Consider the following 20,610-nt stretch of genomic DNA (forward strand, 5'->3'; position numbering starts at 1 on the left):
AGATTGGTAAAAACGAATAGCCATCAAGCTAACATTAAGTGTCAGTGCGAATTTCCCTGCCATAAAAAAATATATATATATAAAAAAAGTTTGGCTCACACAAACAATGCTCTTTCCTCAAGAAATATCTAGTTTTATCAAATTAGCAAATAAAACTCAGTCCTGCACAACTCACTTGACAAGTCCAGCAGTCAACAAACTAGGCGTCAGCGTGAATTTCCCTTCCATTACCAAAAGCCTTAGCTCCCGCAAAGTATGCCCTTTTCCCTTCCTTCCTTGCTCTCTCAATTATCGGCCACAGACGATTCAGAGCTTCTTTGTCAAATGGAAGCTGCTCCTTGGTTGGGGTATTCGGGTATGAATCGCATTCACCCCCCTTTTTTACACCGCAAGCATATGAGTGAGTTTCAACAATGCCTCTTTTCTCCTTGGAAGTTTCAACATCCATTATCTCAGCAACAGTTTGGTCATGTCCTGATTACATGCTACTAGCTATGAAGACGTTAGCAGGCTAATTTAACTACACACGCTGACACTTTTCGATAGCTAGCTTGTTCGTTGGAAATAGTCAAAAATATATGTCAAAAGTTTGATTAATTACAAAATTATTCATAGTATGGTTAGATATCATTTTTTGTGAAAAAAAACTAATTGCAACTGCAGTCTAAAACTATAAACTTTGAGAAAACCCCAAAATTGTGCCTCAGCTAGAAATGTTACACCCTCTCATGTCGCAATCTTTACCATATCACTGATTTCATGGAGCTCTCCTGCTCATCATTTACTTCACAAAATCCCGCAAATGTGAAAGCGTCAGAAATAAACATTGCGAGATTGTACATATGTGTGAGTCAGAGATTTGAAAGCAGACGCTTTCATCCACAACGATGTACAGTAATCCGTACATACATTTTACGTTTGGTTGGCCCAGGGAAATTAGAGTTTTTCGATCTTTTCGAAGCAATTTTTGTATATCTTTCTTTGTAGTACTGTATGTATTCAATCATTTCGAATTGATCACTTCCCACTGGGTACATACATCAATTCAATGTTTATTCCACGTTGGTTCAACGTAATTTAACTGGAATTACATTGATATTGTGTCACAGTGAATTTTATAATCTGCAGTCAATTTAATTATGTTTTCATGTGCCATGATTCTGACATTTTACATATGATCCTCATAGGATTAGGCTACATAATTACAGTGGTGCAGTAAATGTAATCTCAATTCAATACGATGTGCATATACTGTACATATAGCCAATATAGCTATTAAACCCATGTTCAGTGACTGTAATCTGTGACGCAAGTGGCCTAATATGTTTGTGACGTTCCATGGAAACCACGGTATTGTTTAAAACTCGATTCTGATTGGCTTGCAGGTCATTCTACAGTGTAAATTATAAATGAAAACGTGCTTTTATAGCAGTGTTACAGATTCACAATACCGAGCGTGTCTCAAACCGTACCGCGCTTTTATCTACCTAAAGGTATCTTCACGCACAACTGGATAGGCCTTTTGGATACGCTTGTCCAAGGTAAGGATATGCGTCAAGCTATAGCCTACTTTTAATCTTTTAGTTCCGAATTTAAGTTACTCCAGTCAAGTGATTCATCGTAAAAGTTTGTTGTTTTGACTGAGCAGTCCGATGGCCAATAACATACATAGATTATGCATTAGGCATTGCACAAGTCAGTGTTTAGGTCAGAATATAAAGTTGCTACTTCCGTCAACTCAAGTTACTCAATTCAAGTGATTAATCGTAAAATTGAGTTGTTTTGACTGTCAAAACAAATAACTTTGATGGAATATTCAAAATTATAATGGCAATTATGAATCACAAATTCACAACATTACTTGCATTTCAATGATTCATCCAGGCCCAAGACATAAAGTTGCCTGAAAGCTGTGTAACAATCATTCCATTGCTGACCCATAGGATGGTAATCACATACATGATTGGCTTAATCTAGAATCATGGATACCTTTCATGTGAGTACACACACCATATTTTTTTTTACATATCTCAGAAGGAAGATACCTCAATATCTGGAAGCACTGTCTCATGTACAATTCTTAATGCTATCTCTGAAATGTCTAACAAAATGTTGACTTGATCGTTTCATCAAGACCCTCTCATCACAAGTTGGAACTAGTGGTCAACATTGGGACAATGCAGCCATAAATAACATGGACCAATATTTTAATGGAGGTAAGCACTACACTTCTGATGGGTTTAAAGATTGTATTACATTATCTAAAAGTGAGAAAGTAAACCCCAGCTGTTATTCTTTTCACAGGGAGGGACAATCCCCATTATGCCATGAATGTTTCATTGCTGAACAACCATAGATATGTTTCCTCTAATTTGGCTCCCGTTCCTCCAACAGTGAGCAAGACCTGCCAACAGAGCTCACTGGAGCAGGGAGACATCCCGTCATCCTTTTGGCGCCTGACAAAGTACACTTTTTTTCTTCTAAGTAACACTATAGTAACATCTTCTGCACAAAGTTACATTCCTAATAAGATTGGTGTTAAGTGAGAAAGAATCCTAAAGATGGTCCAATGGGCATGGTCTGAAGCCTCTCGTCATCTCAGTATGTTGAACCGCCTGATTTCTTGCAGGCTTGAGATTCAGATCCTGCTGAACGATATTAAGCATTCCATTAACCACATGCAGGGGACGCTGAACACCATGCAGGGGCAGTGTATTGAGTTGCAGACTGCCATATCTAAGGTAGTGTCAGATGAGTCTCAGATACAGAAGAATAAGTCTATGATGGTATGGTGATAATGATTGAGATGGTGATTATAATAATGATGAATAGCGGTACCCCACCCTACGGGCAGTAAATCATTGGATCTGATTAATTCAATTCAATGCAATTCAATCTTTGAGGACTGCAACCATAGAAATACAATTTATTTACACTAATAATAAGCTATTGTCAACTTCCCGTCTATGCTTATCTTGCTCATTGCTCACTGTCAATTGCTCACTGTTACCCTATGTGTGCAACTATTATTGATTTCTCACAGAAAAATCATTTGGTTTCAAATGTACCTGCGGCCATGTAAATAATTGTTAGGCTACTCATTTTGAATCCACCGGTGGCAACTTGTGTGACCATAAAAGTCTGTGTGCGATTGGGCACAGTAAAATGATTTGGTTACTGACCGGCCCTACATTATAGAAGGCCCTTCAAGTCGGAACTAGGAAATTCTGACATTTCTGACTCGCTAACTCGTTATGGAATGATGATTTCAAGTTTCCCACTTGTGAAGTATCAGAATCAACCAGTAGGAAGATCTACACTGATAACTTACATTCATTTTAACTCTGAGGTTCCAAGTTTCCGATGGCATGTGAATGCGTCAATAATTGCCATGGTAATTTTGAATGTTCAGTCAGTGAGCATTATGGGTAATTATCCTACATACTTACATCAAATACTTTATGATAGCATCATCTCCTGTAGTAACAGTGCCATTCCAAACACAATAAATGTGAAAATTAACAAAGATACAAAATATTGCTAAAGTGAAGAAAATCAGCTCAAAATTGTAGGAGGAAATGCCCCTGCAGCAGGGAGGCTTACGGTATTATAATATATTGTAGATAACATTAATATAATTTGTGTATTGGGCCTCCCGGGTGGCGCAGTGGTCTAGGGCACTGCATCGCAGTGCTAGCTGCGCCACCAGAGTCTCTGGGTTCGCGCCCAGGCTCTGTCGCAGCCGGCCCGACCGGGAGGTCCGTGGGGCGAACGCACAATTGGCATAGCGTCGTCCGGGTTAGGGAGGGTTTGGCCGGTAGGGATATCCTTGTCTCATCGCGCTCCAGCGACTCCTGTGGCGGGCCGGGCGCAGTGCGCGCTAACCAAGGGGGCCAGGTACACGGTGTTTCCTCCGACACATTGGTGCGGCTGGCTTCCGGGTTGGAGGCGCGCTGTGTTAAAGAAGCAGTGCGGCTTGGTTGGGTTGTGCTTCGGAGGACGCATGGCTTTCGACCTTCGTCTCTCCCGAGCCCGTACGGGAGTTGTAGCGATGAGACAAGATAGTAATTACTAGCGATTGGATACCACGAAAAATTGGGGAGAAAATGGGATAAAAAAAATATATAAAAAAATATATATATATATAATTTGTGTATTTACAGTATCGTACACATACAAATGAAAGTATATGCTAGGGATTGATCTACACTGAGTGAACAAAACATTAAGAACACCTTCCTATTGAGTTGCCCTCCCCCTTGGTGGTGGACCATTGTTGATACTCAGGGAAAACTGTTGAGCGGGAAAAACCCAACAGCATGGCAGTTCTTGACACAAACCGGTGCGCCTGGCACCTACTACCATACTCTGTTCAAAGGGACTTAAATCTTTGGTCTTGCCCATTCACCCTCTGAATGACACACATACACAATCCATGTCTCAATTGTCTAAAAATCAATCTTTAACCTGCCTCCTCCCCTTCATCTACACTGAGAAGAAGATTTAACATTTAACATCAATAAGGGATTATAGCTTTCACCTGATTAGTCTATGTCACGGAAAGAGAAGGTGTTCTTAATGTTTAATACACTCAGTGTATGTGTCAATGATGTTATAGATTCCAAGTGGTTGATTTTTTAGGGAATGACTATATTCTCTATATTATACCTGCAGATCATCACAGCAGCCAAAGTTGCTGTGCAGAGGGAGGAGATCCCCCGAGCATCAGGCCTCATCCCGTCACAGAGGGAGGGTATCCTCCAAACAGTCAGTGTCCCTACACAGACGGAGGGTAGCCTCCAAACAGCCAGTGTCCCTGCACAGAGGGAGGGGATTCTCTCAGCAGCTAGCATCACTGCACAGAGGGAGGAGATCCTCCGAGCATCAGGTCTCATCCCGTCACAGAGGGAGGGTATCCTCCAAACAACCAGTGTCCCTGCACAGAGGGAGGGGATCCTCCAAACAGCCAGTGTCCCTGTACAGAGGGAGGGGATTCTCTCAGCAGCTAGCATCACTGCACAGAGGGAGGAGATCCTCCGAGCATCAGGCCTCATCCCTGAAGAGAGGGAGGGGATCCTCCAAACAACCAGTGTCCCTGCACAGAGGGAGAGTATTCTCCAAACAGCCAGTGTCCCTGTACAGAGGGAGGGGATCCTCCAAACAGCCAGTGTCCCTGTACAGAGGGAGGGGATCCTCCAAACAGCCAGTGTCCCTGCACAGAGGGAGGGGGTTCTCCCAGCAGCTATAATCATTGCAAAGAAGACGGAGATCTTCCGAGCATCAGGCCTCATCCCTTCACAGAGGGAAGGGATTCTTCCAGCATCTTCTATCACTGCGCAGAAGAAGAAGATCCTCAGAGCATCAGGCCTCATCCCTGCACAAAAGGAGTTGATCCTCCTGATGGCCAGTGTCACTGCGCAGAGGAAGGGAATCGTCCCAATGGCCAGCGTCCCTGCACACAGGGAGGGGATTGTCCCAAAGGCAAGTGTCTCTGCTGAGAGGGAGGGGATCCTCCAAACAGCCAGTGTCCCTACACAGAGGGAGGGGGTTCTCCCAGCAGCTAGCATCACTGCGCAGAGGGAGGAGATCTTCCGAGCATCAGGCCTCATCCAGTCACAGAGGGAGGTGATTTTTCCAGCATCTTCTATCACTGCGCAGAAGAAGAAGATCCTCAGAGCATCAGGCCTCATCCCTGCACAAAAGGAGTTGATCCTCCTGATGGCCAGTGTCACTGCGCAGAGGAAGGGAATCGTCCCAATGGCCAGCGTCCCTGCGCACAGGGAGGGGATTGTCCCAAAGGCAAGTGTCTCTGCTGAGAGGAATGGGATCCTCCAAACAGCCAGTGTACCTGCACAGAGGGAGGGGGTTCTCCCAGCAGCTAGCATCACTGTGCAGAGGGAGGAGATCCTCCGAGCATCAGGTCTCATCCCGTCACAGAGGGAGGATATCCTCCAAACAGTCAGTGTCCCTGTACAGAGGGAGGGTGTCCTCCAAACAGCCAGTGTCCCTGTACAGAGGGAGGGGATTCTCTCAGCAGCTAGCATCACTGCACAGAGGGAGGAGATCCTCCGAGCATCAGGCCTCATCCCTGCACAGAGGGAGTTGATCCTCCTGAAGGCCAGCGTCCCTGCGCACAGGGAGTGGATCGTCCCAAAGGCTAGTGTCCCTGCAGAGAGGGAGGAGATCTTCCTCACAACCAGTGTCCCTGTGAAGAATGGACACAATCATCCACAACCACCTCCCATCATCCCCATGGTGGCACCACTGTGGAAATGGGATGGTGGAGCGTGTACTCCACCTGTGGATTTCTATTCCAAGAGAAGAGGTCACTTAAACTTACCTAATTAGTAAAGAAATTACCATTGTGATAGCGTGAGAATTAGCGGTGATAGGTTAAATGTATGGCTCATGTGAGTATATATCTGTAATACTTTCATGCATTTTCTACATAAAACAGGTTTAGCTCCATTTTATTTTGACATTTTAGTCATTTAGGAGACGCTCTTATCCAGAGCGACTTACAGTAGTGAGTGTATACATTTTCATATTCCAGTGAATCTCTCCAGGATTTCGCATGGATTTTTTTGATATTTGCGGATAAATATGCTAGATTTTGCAGCAACAATTATGACATTTTGCATTGCAATATGCAATTGTTTTGTCCAATTTGTTGCAAAAATGCGCTGACAAGGGAAAAAACTGTGTTGACGTGTGGCTTGATTGAACCATATTATGCAGTAAATGTGCGGTGATTGGTTGAAATTGCGAGCCCTCTTTTTGTACTGTGGTAATGGGTCAGTTCTATGCGATAATATTGTGATGATGTGACTATTTTATGCAGAAATAGTTTGGCGATTGGTCAAATTTGTAAGCCCTCGCATAATATGCAGGGAATTGTTGATTTTGCAACCAAAACAATGCGATCGCAGAGTCCTGGAGTAACCTCCCTGCGTGTAGGTTAAGATTGGGTTGTAACAGAGTATCAGAGCCAGACGTTTCTACCTGTCAGCTAGTAATTGTTCTGTATGGTGACATGAGCAGAGTGGCCTGACTTCTCCCACTTATTACAGATGTCCGACTTAGATATGTTGAGCATCCTGCTATGATGTCCATCACCAAGCCGGAACACTCCGAGGCCACTTCTCAGTGCCAGACTGGCAGCCGGCCGGTGGCTGAGCCTGAGACCCCTGCTGTTCACAATAACAGTGGAGGCTGGCTCAGCTGGGGTTTTGGGAGTGGAAGATTTAATAAGAAGGAGGTTCATCTACCTGAGGACAAAGACAGATCTGTAAGGAACTGGTTCTTAACACTATATTCTATGTAGAGACAATTGAGCGGATTTTGTTTTATTTTTTTTGTGGCTTGCTTCACATTGCTAACATCTTCTTCCTCAGATTGTCTGGGATCCAACTCTGCACAGATGGGTTAACAAAACTGAGCCCAAGGCTGAGGTACACACTTAAATTCAATGAAATTAAAAACAGTGAACAACCATTGTATTTTAACTGTGATAATATCACTAACAATTTGGAAAATGTGTTGATGTTTTTTACAGAACAAGTGTGTACCACCACCTCCACCGATGGGGACATATGGATATCAGGGGAACACTGGCAGTGTCCCCAAAGGAGTGAATCCTTACTCTATGAAAGCAGGTGAATATTGCTTTAGAATACATGTGGTTTAACCAAGACTGTCAGCCGATCATAGATGTCCCTGGTGGTCTCCTGCTAACACCTTTCCAACTACCAGCAGGTCTATGGGGCAGCAGATACCCTACAATGTATTACAATGATGGGACCAACTCAAAGCCTCCAAGCCATGGGCCTGGACTGCTTCCTAGACAGCTCTCTGCCTTGCTCCCTCCACACTTTGACCTCATGGCACCAATGGTTGTGCCACCTGACACTCTACCCTACTGAGGTATGACTCTGGAAAATCCTTCCAAATTGTATCCATTCATTATTAACTGAGATTTTTCTTTAACATAGCAAGTGGCTGAAATAGCAAGCATGTTAACTATTTTTTATTTTTGTCCAACAGGCCATTTGCCCAGAGTGGATTTGCCATACATAGATTTTTTCAGCATTAAAAATCTTCAGCATAAAAAAGTATTAAAAGATGATCTTTTAATTAAATCTCTCCTTTGTGTCCTCATGTTCACATTAATTTGATGTGTTCTATCATCCTTTACAATGCTTATTGCTTCTGCATTGCTTTACAGACAAGTATATATTATACACATATATTTTATTTTAGACATTACAAAAACATATTTTTGTGCATTTTGGATTTCCTACATTTACCTGTACAGACAAGTATATTTTATACATATCTATTTTTTTTAACGACATTTTTGTATGTATTCCATAGACAGAACTACATATATTGGAATCGAACGTTCGCAGAGATTGTTTTGACTGGAGTGATGCTTAGGACTTCATTAAAAAATCTATCCCGTTTTATTTTACCACTACAGTCTGTTCGTCGGACGAAACTGGAGAAAAATAACTAGTGTCGAAAGTAAACATCCACACCTCGATGGTGTCAACTCTGCTTATGTCTGCGTAATGAAAAAGCTAGGGGGAAAAAAATATAATAATAATCTGGTCTAGGGCAGGGCAGCGTTTCCCAAACTTGGTGTGCATGTTGGTTTTTGTCCTAACACAACACAGCTGATTCACATGAACAAAGCTTGATGATTAGTTGATTATTTGAATCAGCTTTGTAGGGCTAGGGGAATAAAAAGAAAATGTGCAGCCCTTTGGGGTTCAGGTGACTGAGTGTGGGAAGCCTTTGTCATAGGGTAAAAGTTGAATACCCCTGGGCTGTAGGCTGCACACCTTGGGTCAAATATTAGATTCTGTAGCTGTGTATTTTATCGAAACAATTCTGTTCTACAATGGTTCCTTTCCTTAGCTCAGGGTAAGTAGTAGCAGGCCTAGAAGAGTCTTATGTGACGCAAACATTTGAGTTGTGTTCTTCCTCCTTTTAATCAATCATAATTTGTCAAATGCCTTACAGGTTGTTTTGCCTATTGTTGGCAGCTGTGGGCATACAAGCACAACAGACACCTTCTATAAGTATGCATTTTTCACCCTGCAAGTTCAAGCTATAAGCGTTTGACAATATATATTTTTTGGTTTTTAACTAACCTTTCCCATTCCAGATGACCTCAACGCTGAATGCCTTGGTAACGTTATTCGTTTGAGTGTCGCTCCTCTTTTTAAAGAGGTTGACGCTGTCTTCAGTGAGTTTGTCTCTTATGATTCTCCTTTCATAATTCATGGATTGTTTGTCAACTATTGTGTTCACACCATCTCCATCCCTTCCAGATGACACACAAATCATAAACCTGACGCCTGGCCTTGCTACTCAGTGTGGTTTCTGCTTTAAATTTGACCCCATGGGGAATGCCATGTTTTTTGCTTCTCTTCAAAACTGCTTTTCCCAAAACATGGTAACCCTAAGCACTGTAGTGTTTGCTTGAACTTCAAATGGACAGTTTGCCTTTCAGTGTCACTGCATTTGCAACCCATAATGTAGCAACGTCACTTTATTTAACCTTTGACATGGAGTCATGCTGAGACCAGGCTCTTTAACAGATGAGCCCTGTATACACAAAGATACAAGTCAATATTTGCATCACTAGATGAAAAATGTAATCATTGAAAACAAATGCATTCTTCAGTAAAAAGGTCCTCAATAAGCCAGAGTTGCAGTAGAGGTGCTAATTCATACAATTTTAGAGCATGGAGGTTATTAGAAGTACGGTGCCAGAAACATTTAAGCAGTTTTACCACCCCTGGGTCTGCTATCTCTTACCTCTAAGTTAACGATGACGTAAGGTACAGCAGAAGTTTATGGAGGGCTTTCAGAGGGCCAGCCAACTTTCTGATACAGACTGCAGTGATGTGTACTACTGAGCACTTCTCCTGTAGTGTGGCTTCAATACAGTGGCAGCTGCATTCATATAGTCAATTTTGCCACAGTCTATAACTTGCATGAACGTCAACTGAATTATTTGTTTTCTGCTATATAATGAAAGGCTTTTTTAATACCTTTTTTTCCCCTTCCCCCTTCATTTTAGGATGATAAGATGTTCAGCTTGGTCATGCAGTTCAGGCTGCCAGGAAACCACATGACTGAAGACCCTGTGTATAGAGTGGGCAAAACCTGTAGCTACACCCCCTGGACCTCCCGAGAGATTCTGTGCGACCGCAACTACATGGAGGCAAGTGAGCAGAGCATGCCCCAAAGGACATGTTTACAGTCCAGCTTGTCGTACTGCCTGTATAAATGATCTGTCTAGAGCTACAACTGTCCAGTGTTTCATTTCTTCTGCTTCTGTGACACAACGTAGAGGTTCTTGACTCTCTCTCAATTCAATACTCCTTCATTTAAGGAGGCGAGTGGACAGATTGAGAACTGGCCCTTGATTTCGTATTGTATGGGAGGGAGAAAATGCATAGGGAATAATGGCCTTTCTTCTCTAGGTGTCGGTCAGAAGGACTCTTCCAGACATCCAAACCGTCCCTGAACAGCCCACTGGAGGCCCGAAAGCAAGGAGCGGCAACTTCCGGAGAGGAGCTGAGGTAGCCATATTTCAGTTTCTGTAATTTCACTACAGGATGGCGCTAAACAAAATGTGCATTTGTTGACAATTCCTGTTTCCATTTCCTGAGACAGGCTGTTGCTTCAGGATACAAAATGACAGCAGTCGTCTTTAGTCCTAGCAAGAAGGTCATGAATGTGGATGAGGTCCAAAGAAAGGGCTATGCAATAGCCAACACTCCCACACGGCTGGTGTTAAGAAGCCCTAATAATGCAGAGGAGACATACCTCCAGAATGTAAGCTGACTTTCTCCACTTCCTCCATGAACTGGGTCATGTTCAGTAGAGCAAACATTTGGAAACGGTGGCCCTACCTGAACTCTGCAACATATTGTTAATACGGTGTGCCCTACTGAACACGGCCCTGGTGTGGTTGCCCCCTGAACAGGTAGCTGGGGTTCCGATGCGGGTGCTCTCAACCTTCTTTGAGCAGAAGTGGCTGGTTACTCGAGTAGATGCTACGGCTGTTTGTCCAACACCAGGTTGAGTGTGAAATAATGGACTAACTTGGCAAATTAAGATCTTATAAACCCAGTTCTTAATTGGCTCCAGACAAGACTTTGATTTGTTGGGGAAATGTTTTGGGATGAACTTTTTCCAAATAATGGCACATTTGTTTTCAGTTGCAAAATGTTCTCTTATGATGTGCACTTGGCTTCTTGTTTCACTGCAGGGGCAGTGGCCTTTACTCCAGAAGTGATCACCTGGTACATGCCGAAGCACATAGACCCACTTTTCTCCTCTGCTGCCTTCACCATGTTGGAGGTGTACATGGGAATTGACGCTAAGAGGCTGGACACTGAGGAAATGGCTGCCAGAAACTACTCGGTTTTAGTCAGAGGCTCATATTGTTGAAATTCCGGTGGGGGCGGTTGGCGGCTATTTCAAGGTCAGCGTTGGAAGAGTAAAATGTTCCTGTTTAATTTGTAAATCAAATCTTATTTGTAGAGCCCTTTTTACTGCAGCAGTTGTCAGTGCTTTGCAGTAACCCTTTGCCATCTCTCATGGGTAAACTCCTAGAAATGTTGTCTTGTGTAAAATGTTTCTTATTGAGCAATTGTCTGCTTAATCAGGCTAATATACAATGGATTGGTGGGTGTGTATACAGCCTGACACATTGGATTGCAAAATCGTGTGAATGTTGCATAAAATGACACTTAAACATACTCTACCGCTTGTCTTTGCAGTTTGTCCTTCAGCCGCTTGAAATTTGAGACCAAATATCCACACTAAAGTATTGTTTACCTGACTTTTTAGGGAGCCGGTAGCTTTGCCACTCAACTGAATGCAAGCAACGTTCGCTTACTGTTTACATATTGTGCAAGTGTTTACTTTGCGTGTCGGTTGCTTTGAAAATACACACCGCCGGAAATGCAAGTTGACAACCATATGCCTACCAGCTCTCTAAAGTCGGGTAAGCCGATATTTTGTCTTAAATTACCAGCGGCTGAAGGACAAACCACACAGATAACCGGTAGAGTAACATTCTGGCTTGTAGGGAACATTTAGCTGTTTTTGCACTCCACTTGTGTATTACAGCCTGAATGATTCACTCGTCTCCCTTTACAGAGCCATATTCAGGATGACCAGTACTTTGTCACTTACACCATTGAGCCCATGCTTGAGTTGCTGTGGATCGAGGAGGTCGCACACGAGGACACCAGCTACAAAGTCCTCTTCCCTATCACAACACCTCCGATGGCCAGGCCTCCACAAGTTCGCAACTGTGAGTCTGGTTTAGTTAAATAGTGCCTATGGTAATTTGGGATGCCTGGGTTGTTCATTAGGCACAAAACAGAAGAAAATGTACTGAAACGGGGAGGCAATAACAAATGTCCATTTTCGACTTCCATTGTACCGCATTTCAAAATGGTTTTTTTGTTTGCCAATGAACAGACACGCCCTTAGACACAGTTCCTGAGCAGGCAGTGTTTGTGCTTGAGTTGGGGACCTTCAACCTTGATGTGGAGCTGCTGAACATCACCTTTCCCACCATGGTGCTAACTGTTGCAGAGTGCAACGCCAGAGGCTTCAATGTTCAGGAGCAGAGATCCCTGGACAACACCTTGAAGACTTTCAGGATGGAGGTGCCCTTCTCAGACCCGGTGGTCTTTAAGGAGGTGTGTTTCTGTTAAATGCAAGGCCACACGCAGTGATTTGTACATGCCCTAATAAGTGGGCCACCAACAAAATATAAATAATGGCGCAAATGTACTTTGTATCCCTCATTTACTCAAGTGTTCCCATTATTTTGGCAGTTGTATGCATTCACTTGCCAATAGTGCTTGATTTAGAGGAATGAGGGCAACATTACTTTAAGTATATAGTTTGTTTTAATAGTCCCCATATGTACTTAGTTGTCACTTGATGTTGAATAGAGTTCTGTTACAACAATAATGCTATCAATTGACCAATGCGTTTAACTTCACTACAGAGAAGGGCGGAACAAGGTGTCACAACCTTCACTCTTCAGCTGATCTACGGCCTGGTCGTCTTTCCAGAGTACGCTCCTTTCTCTCACTCTGCCGTTGTGGACGCTGTACTACTGGACATTGGTATGTCTCTGGACTACGCCAAACTACTGTTGAATGGCTTCCTCTCGTTAATGATTGCAGTGAAAGCCCAACTAGCCATACTGTAGGTTTTACCTATGCGGTCTCTCTACAAAGAAAATGTTAAGCTTTAGTGTATTTGGACCCAGTGTCCTGTTCCTGATTTGCCAGGATCATGTTTATTCAGTCCCAACGTAGCAAAACATTTTGCAACTGAAAACGAGGTTTTCTCCTTGGACAAGTTCAAGTAGTACCTTCCTGTTTTTTGTGCTTAATGAACACAACCCTGTTTGTCCTTGTAGTGCCACCCTCAGTCACTGGCAACTGTGATCAGGAGAACTTTCACATCACTGTGGACTACAGGAACCAAGATCCCTTTTTCGTGGTCTTGGTTGGCAAGCGGCTGCTTAACCATGAGCTTGCTCAACAGTATTTAACAGAGGGCGACGCAGACTTCACCATCACGTTGCCCTTCTCTTCGCCGGACGCAGTGTTTGAGGTACGATGCTCTCCCAAAACATGTTAACCTAAATTGCTGCAGCTAGCCTCGCTTTCCTTACTCTGTATACATGCATACAATATTGGACTAATGAACTCTCCCATTGGTTCCCAGTCGGTTCACCCGTCCTCTGTCAGGAGCAGACTGGATGTGGCTCTGTTGAATCCTTACAACAACATGACCATCAAATACTTTTCCCTGGCTTGCAGCTTCCTCAAAACGCTGACTGGTTGGTTCTCAAACAATTACTTCCGATAAATAGTCGTTTGACATGTTTACCTAACCTGGGTTCCTTGCAAATACTGTGAGTCTAATAGTAGTGCCAGATGGGCATGGTTTGCACTTTTGGTGCTATTCCATTGGTTCTACTGTGCTCAATGAAGTGTAACAAATACAGAACCCAGGTCTGATGGCTACCTGTCTTTTGCTTCCCCACCCCCAGGAGTGTTTCTCTAACGGAACGATGACTGCGCTGGCGGTCAAGGTGGAGTCTGCTCCCAGTCTGAACCCCGGTCAGCTGACCCTGAGCGACCCCGCCTGTGGTCCCACCTACAGCGACGATCGCTTCGCCTACTTCCACTTCACTGTCAACTCCTGTGGCACCACCAGGAAGGTAAAATGACTATTACCCTGAGGTGATGGGTACTGTGTATTTACGGACTGTTTGCTTCTGCAGGCTGTAATAAGTCAATTCCCCTCTACTATATAGTTTATCAACAATGTCATGCTGTATGAGAACGAAATCTCCTTGCCAGATGAACTTGAGGTGAAGCTGAATGGCACGACGTCTTCAGAGGAGGAATATCAGTAAGTGCATTACGCATCACAATTGTAGCTGTTAGATTTTATAGGTTTTTTCTTCACCAATTGCTCAACTTTAACTTTGTATACAGGGAAAATGTGCCTCTACTACCAGTGTGTCCACTCCACTGCTTGAAGTTTCCCCTATTGAAGTTGCCTACATCCCTCTTTTTAGGTTAAAGGTTTCCTGCTACTATGTGGTCAACATCACTCGCACATTGGCCTTCCTCACCAGGCCGCGTGACAACGAGCTTTTTGCCGAGACTGGGACGGGTCGACTAATGGTCAGAATGAGACTCGCTCAGGGTAAGCGTGCACAAATTCAGAATTTCAACTTGGCCTCTAAATTCTAATCACTCCTGATGATCTGGAAATGGAATATAGAATCTTGGAAGGTGTCCTTTACAAAACCATTCCCAAAAATGTAAGCCTTATGATATATTACTCTTGTGTTCTGAGATCTACAGGTGTGGCTATGGAGTAACGGTGAGGAGCTGATTTGGGAATTTGTCAGAAGCCTCTGGTGGGGGGGGGGGGGGGGGTTTCATCGGGGCACAACAGGATATGATAAACGTGTGTTTCTTAATGGACAAGTTGAGATGGTACCTCGCTGTTTTGTGCCCACCGGTTGTCTCGTTCTGTGTTCCAGACGCCTCGTATAACACGTTCCACCAGGAGGAGGACTATCCAGTGGTGAGGTACCTGAGACAGCCTCTGCACTTTGAGGTGGAGCTGACCAGGTCCTCTGACCCCAAGGTAGCGCTGGTGCTTGACCACTGCTGGGCCACCCTCAACGAGGACCGTGACTCCCGACCCCGGTGGAATCTCATCATTAATGGGTAACTTGTTGTTTTTGGGCCTAAACAAGTGTTATTCCACAGGTGTGGTTCCTGAGTAATTAGCAACCTATCATGCTTGGCTGGCCATCTACTTTGACTACCGTGGCTATGCCCCCATCCATAGGTCATGAGTGGTCACAATGGTTTGAGCTTAAAAACGATGTGAGCCTTATGCGGTCTGTCAGCAGATCTCCACCCAAATGAACACTTATGGGAGATTCTGGCGCGTAGCATCACATGTTTGTTATCACTGAGTGGTCCCTGCAGCGTAGCATTGGAACAGAACGTATGATGCAAACAAACGACTCTAAACCGCGTTGTCTGAAAAGCATCTAAACAATGTTTAGTACTGATGAGAAGTAAAGGTCTTCACAACTTTATTCCACCTTTGCTTGTAAAATATATAAATGTTAATGCTATCATCTAGTCTAAATAACAGCTAGACTTGTTTTACAATGTGCTCACCAGTGATGCGGTACAAGGGAGCCATGTAAATCTAGTTTGGAAAATATGGCAGCCATGTTTGTCAAGCAAGAACTCCCTAATCCCATTCACTGCGCCCATTGCCTGAGATCTTAACTTAGTTTGGCCACTTCAGCGTGTGACAAATCTTTGTACTTGTTACGGCGTACACATGACAAGTAGTTTACAATTAACAAATCAAAAAGCCAATTGTCACCTCCCCAAATATAAGCCTAGCTTAACCGTAGCACGAAAGCTAAACAGTTGCAAGATATAGATCAATCCATTAAGTCCTCGGGAAGGTATTGTGGCGAGGATGATGCAGGAAATATTACTTAGATGGGGGATTTATCAACAATAAATGGAGGGGCAGACAGTTTTTCTAAGCTAAATACCCCTGAGGTACCATAGTTTACACTCTGATGCCGTGTTCAAATCAACTAACGGCTTGGAAGTCTTTGTCTTGAATGCACTGAAGTCTATGGGGGTACTCCGAGATCCCAGGTGTCTTAAACACCATACGTCAGTTGAGTCTGACAGACCCTTACGTGATAACCCGACTGCATTGTATGGCGTTAGCTCATATTCGGTACCACCTTCAAAAGTGTTTTACACACGTGTCCATTACAATCTAGGCAAGAATCAGAATGCATGAATAAAACGCTAAGTACATTATACTTACGGTATGCTACAGTAGAAACGTTACACAGAAAATAAGGCACTTTGATAGGAATGCACGCATGTCCAGTTATTTGTAAGGAAGGCAATGTGGGCACCAGGCAATAAATGTGCCAGGGGGAAAGTTTGTGCAAGGCCTGTTCTGACTAGATGTGCAAATGTCTGTATGCTTGAAGGAAAGTTTGTCTGGCTCATTCAAATTCTCAAAAAGAAATTGTCTGCAACAGTGAAATGGGCTACTTTTGTGAATGAATGAGGCAAACTTAGAAGTTGAAACGGCCTATAGAAAATTAGCAGGTAGTGTGCCTTGGTTTGAGGTCAGCGCGGGTTAACTGTCCACATTTTGGAACGGTGAGTGCATTCTGACATCACGCGCATAACAAACTCCCGCTGGGGTGACTGTTGAAGATATTTGGAACTCGCGTGTGGAAAGGTTAAGACACTATGTTGGCGTTACCTACACCTTTTTACTCAATGTTATCCTTTTGGTTTGCTCCAGTTCAGTGTTGTGCCGAACTGCTGGGCAGTCGAATGGAAATCGAGAGCGGCTGGCAAGCTTGGCTTGCCTTTCCGATTGGTTTCATACAACTGCTCTTAACACTGACTGAATACTTGTTGAATTCAGGCACAAGTGACCTCTTGTGTTTAAAACGGTTATGCGCTTAACATAAAGGATGGTTCACATGCCTGTGCAGCATGGAAGTTGATGTTTAAAACTGAATAGGATCAGTGGACAGGATCCCTAGAAGTTGATGCCACTTTCAATGGAATTTCCTGTCCTAGAGGAATGCGCTAATTGGGAGTTGCTAAACATGAACAAATACCACGGTCAAGTGTAGCAGCATCTTGCTAACCTTATTTAGCTAGCTAATGTTCATATTTAAAAAAATGTCACACAGCTGGGTTTGTCATAAGCATTGGGTGAGCACTTTGCCACAGATGGACACCGCTGGCCTAATTTTTAACTTTGCCATCTTCTCAAGAATTTAAATTGGGTAACTATTGAAAGATGACTTATTTTTCCTACATTGTAATGGACACTGCAACCTTTGGTAGATGGGCTACAATGACTTTGCCCTGATTATGCACGCTGCAAATGACACTTTATTTTGCGGGTGTCTTTTCAGTATCTGGATACATGTTACACCAAGCAGTGGAGTGAAGCAACTTTATTGGTCAAAACCATTTATTTGGGGGATCGGGTTTGCCAAATGCTATCAAATCACGCAATTTTACCATTTTTATGAAATGGTCGCAAAACCCCAAATTTGGCACCCCCTATTTTAATTTGCTCCGGCGGCCATGTGGACACAAGGCTCATCTGTCACGGGAGTAACTTTGCAGCAGTTTATTAAATCAAATGTCATCCTGGTGGGGGTGGTAGCAGTTTGAAAAAACAGGCTGAAAATGTTTTGTAGATCATAGGAAAAGACACCACATTCACATGGCTGTGCACGAAATGGGCAGTTCAGATTTGTCACTTCAGCTGCTTAAATCGTTGTGCAAAATCCTGAGAAAGCTCCGTCGTCTGCCAGCTCAAGTGGATTTGTACTGGTGTGGGCGTTTGTCTCTTAATGTAACGTCTTCAGATTTCACAAATCCCTTTTTGCTAATATCTGTCAGTTAAACAGTAAATGATAAACCTCCCAAAGATGCAAATGACAAAAGTAGGCCTAAACTGTCAATGCGTAGGTTACTTTATATAGTAGAGCTGCTCCCTTCACAGAAGTCCTCCACGTGTGAATCTGATGCCATGGGTGTAGAATTAATTTTTTTTGACCAATTTTTCCGACAGCGGAAGAATTGCTCTGGCGCATTGCATGACATTCTTAATTAAAATGAATTACTTATTTTGAAAAATATGATTGCGTTTTTGATGATACCGACTGTCTATTCGGCAACTTTGGTTAAACCACGGTCAATTGATCAATATTCAGGTCGCCTGTAGTCTGACCATTCTGGATCATTTAGAACTTTAAGAACCATTTAGAGGGACGTCTCACCACATGAGAATGCATTCATGTCAATGTAATTGAATATACATGTTGGACATACGACGTAGACATTTGACATCCGTCATTTAACTAGCTATAAAAGCCTTTGTAGTAGACAAAGTGATATTGTTGATGAGAAATGCTGTGGCATTGCTAGTATGACCCTCGACAAATTAAATGCATTTTTTTTCAAATGGGCAGCCCAATTTCTGTTTATTTAGATAAATAAAAAATGTACTAAATCAGATTTTTCCAGGTCTGATGGGCCAAAAGATCAGAAATTAAAACCAACAAACTACTGTCGTGACCTTGAATTATCTGAGGACTGTTTAATTGTTACCCGACTCTAAATGAATCGTGTTAGGATTTGGGGTGCCGAGGAAACGGTTTTAAAGATACCGTCTCCCGACTTAAACTCTAGACGGTAGAAATCTATTACATTGCTAAAGTCAACTTATTAACCATTACATCGTATCCTCCTCGCAAGAACCCCAGCCTTATGATTCAGTACTATACAAATTGGTTTAATTTATTTACTAGCTACACAGGTCCCTAGCGGACTGACACAATATGACGGCTTGTTACGATGTCTCCCCCACCCATGGTTCCATAAGGGACACTTATCGTTGTTACATTTTTGCATGAATGTATTTATGTGGGATGCCGCCGTGGAAAGGTAGGTGGTTGGGTCTTCTCTCTGATTGGCTCCCTGAGGTCACAATGTCGTTAGTTGTCCGTGGTTCCAATGACTAGTCTTGAACGGAACTTCAGGATGGATTTTCATTTAACTCATTCTGGAAGATGGACTAATCAACCCTGTCGCTGATTCCTCAGTGGGTGATGAGAGTAGGATGGTTTGGATAGCAGAATGGTCCCACTGAAGTTAGCTTTTCTAGGTACTTGGCTCCAAACAGCTAATCGGCTGTACCAGTGACTGTCTGTCTGAGGGGTGTTTATTCTCCCTCGTGTTGGTATTCAGGTTTCGGACCCCTTTGGACATGAGCTGCAGCTCGCCGTCCTTAGGAAGGTGCGTTTAGGAAAGTTCCAACCATTTCAAACGTGTAGCTAGCGACTCACGGTTTTCTGGTCTAATGTTAATTTCAGTTACCAATCCTTTTATGCACTCTGGCCGCCGGGGACGGTTCTGACACACTCTCTGATGTCACTCGTGGCATGGCTACTTACTATGCACATTTTCTAGGAGTTTCTCTAATACGTTCAAAAGTGAATACTGGAACAATATTTCTAACATAAGACTGGTCAGATAGAAAAAGAATGTCATGTTGATTCTTATTTTGTGATTTTTAAAAAGGAAATACTGGAACTAGAAAAGTGCTCACACTACAGGTAGGAAGTCTCGAGCCTTTACATTGTATATGAAATATGTTGGGTTTTTCAAGACCGAGGAATTTAGGAGGGGTAAGAGTTGATGGGGAAAAGCCTGGTAACAAAGACATTCCTTTAGTTCATACTGGAGGGGGAGAAGGAACCCACTTCTCCTGTCATTTACAACACGGTGTGAATTGATCTGATCCTCACAGTACAGTCATGACACCACCATAAGACTTCGTACACAAGGCGGTTGGGGTTTACAGTGTTTTCTTGTTCCTAACTTAGTCCCTCTCTCTACACTGGCAGTTGTGATAACCCGGAGGATCCGTACCGTGTAGTCTTCCACCCGGTGGTAGCTGACGCCAGGGTCCACTTCCCCCCTCACGTCAAACGCTTTGAGGTCTATATGTTTTCCTTCGTCGAGGATGCGGTTGAGCCGAGTGGCCAGGTAACAAAGTTCACCCAACAATCTTTATAGGTTAATTTTGTGAGTGGCAATCATCCCTTTTTTTAAATGTATCTGACACCATCAAATCTTTGATTCCTAGGTCTTTGTCCATTGTGATGTGGTCATCTGTGACGCCAGTAGTCCCTCTGGCGGCCCCTGTAGTGGACAATGTGTGAATCGGGACAACCCGAAAAGAGGTAGGTCTTGTTTTATGCTTTTCAGACTCTGTCAGACCATAACTGAACTAATAGGTTCTCTCTCAACAGGTCAACGACATGTCAAAGACCTCTTTGAGGAGCGTCATTTCTATGTTTCTTCTGGATACATTCTTTGGGTGTAATGGCTTGTTCTAACATGTCAAATAAAGTGTTCTATATAACAATTACGTTTG

General features: G+C 43.3%; 1 long non-coding RNA gene and 1 pseudogene across 2 annotated transcripts; both read left to right on the forward strand.

Annotated features, from left to right (window-relative positions):
* Positions 1-6,178: 6,178 nt before the first annotated feature.
* Positions 6,179-7,826, forward strand: LOC120042539. 2 transcript variants are annotated; one of them, XR_005476125.1, is made up of 4 exons: positions 6,179-6,325; positions 7,395-7,451; positions 7,556-7,655; positions 7,753-7,826. It is a non-coding gene; the product is annotated as an uncharacterized LOC120042539 (long non-coding RNA). The 2 variants fall into 2 exon arrangements; XR_005476126.1 differs by lacking the exon at positions 6,179-6,325 and adding an exon at positions 7,254-7,288.
* A 2,521-nt stretch (positions 7,827-10,347) lies between these two features.
* On the forward strand, positions 10,348-20,590 carry LOC120042560 (annotated as a pseudogene).
* Positions 20,591-20,610: the final 20 nt, after the last annotated feature.

The sequence above is a fragment of the Salvelinus namaycush genome, unplaced genomic scaffold (genome assembly GCF_016432855.1).
Source record: "Salvelinus namaycush isolate Seneca unplaced genomic scaffold, SaNama_1.0 Scaffold71, whole genome shotgun sequence".
Taxonomy (NCBI): domain Eukaryota; kingdom Metazoa; phylum Chordata; class Actinopteri; order Salmoniformes; family Salmonidae; genus Salvelinus; species Salvelinus namaycush.